The following is a 1979-nucleotide window of genomic DNA, read 5'->3' as shown; positions in this document are numbered from 1 at the left end:
TCATATAGCCTAAATATTTCCTTAGGTAATTTATTACTATTATAGGGGAACTTTACTGTATTTTTTGTGTGGAAATTATGGGATAGAAGGGTAACATCACCATGGTAATTTTCTACCATTCCTGCTCTTCCAGGCTCTTATATCCCCTTTAAGAATGCAAAATTAGCACTTTAAAATGGTACATGAATATAGTTAGTTTTTTTCTGTGAATGCCGCACTTGGTGGCTTATAAATAGGGTGAATAGTACAGAAAGCACCATTTCCATTTGAAGGACAGAAGTTGTAGAATGTTGCCTGATCTATTGAATGGGCAGGTAAATCTTCTTGCTGAATGTGTTTTAGAAATATGGTGAATAATTGATAGTTCTGCAGTGAATAGCACATTCACTGCTTTATATATATGCCCTTTCATTTACTTCTTTTAAATGTTTGGTGCAGTTGATTAAAGCTCAAATGAAGTTTTTTAAATACATGTGCAAATAAAAATGAATGTGCTTCTAAAAGTTTATATTTAATTATTGTTAGCAATTCCGGATTCCTCTCAACTGGCATTTAGCTGCAGAGGTTACCAATAAGTTCCATGTGGAAGTAGTAGCCTCTCTGCAGCGGTCTGGCACACACCCCTGCCAAGTCAGATATAAAGCTCTTCAATCAGCAAAGCTCATGCTAGTCACATTACAAATGAAACAGTGTTGAAAAAAATATTTTTGAGGTGTATTAAAGGTTTTTTGTAGGGATGCACCAAAAGTTCAGCTGCAGAAACATTTTGGCTGAAAATGGTCTTTCCATAGATGTTCAATAGGATTCAGATCAGGGCTGACAGAAGGCCACATCAGAATAGTCCTGTGTTTTGTTCTTAGCCATTTAAGGGTGGAGGCTACACCCGCACTGCAAGGGTTAAGTGCTCATTTTTGTCTAGGTGCTAAAAAAAAATGTATACTCACCCAAATCCCCAAGCCAGCTTAATTTTGGAATGTTCCACAACAGGAAGTCACATGACCGTGCCTGTAATGCAACCCCCAACAGCTAAAACAAATCTGATTGGCCAGAGAACAATCACATGTCTGACTGATTTAGTTTCATTTGAATGAAAGTTGAAATTCGGAGGCATCAACAAAATTTGTACGGATATCCATTCAGAATAATTTAAAATGTACATGTCTGTTGGAGTGTTCCTCACATCTGTGTATAGAATGTGATGACTTACAGGACCTTAGAGCACTGAGAGTGGAGGGGGAGAGAGGCTCCAGGGAATGACCTAAGAACAACTCAGAGGATTGGGTGAGTATAACTTTTTTTTTAGGACCTAGACGAAAACAAGCTCTTAACCATTGCAGTGTGGGGGCACTGCAAGGATTAAGAAAAATTCTGACCAGAGTTCTGCTTTAAAGCATCACCTATGGACACTTTTGGGTACCATTCGTTTACTCCCCTTTGTGGGTGCATTGAATTTTGAGGCTTGAAAGTTTTAGTCTCTTTTTACTTGACATTTTAAAAAACAATTATCCAAAAAATGGGGCTTGTATTGTGTTTATGTGCACTCAAATTGATTTTATTTTCTGCTGCAGATATAAATTTAGTTGTCATTATGCGACCTAAAATTTGCAACTACCACCATTTTATCTTACAAGGTATCTGCTTTCAGAATATACAATGTCACATGGTTTAAATAGTGTTTTCATGTATACAATGTGCATTTTAGTATGTGTTTGCAAAATGAAAAAAAATGGCTCTGGCAGTGAAAGGACTAAGTGACACCTGGGATGGCCAATGTATTAGCTCAGAGCAAATTAGTTGTAACCGTTAAAAAAATGATCTGAATCTACCTCGACTAAAGCTGGTGTGATATTTGTCTGCCTTCCTTCCTGTCAGTTAAGGAAATCGTGGAGATGCTGTCAGACAGAGGACATTGAATGTGGGATTGTCTCTTGCCCATATACAATAGTCTTCCCTCAGGGCCCTACTTGAAATCAACTTAA

This window comes from Nanorana parkeri, unplaced genomic scaffold (genome assembly GCF_000935625.1).
Source record: "Nanorana parkeri isolate BGI_ZX_2015 unplaced genomic scaffold, ASM93562v1 scaffold205, whole genome shotgun sequence".
In the NCBI taxonomy this organism is placed as follows: domain Eukaryota; kingdom Metazoa; phylum Chordata; class Amphibia; order Anura; family Dicroglossidae; genus Nanorana; species Nanorana parkeri.
Note: the sequence above shows the minus strand (reverse complement) of the source record.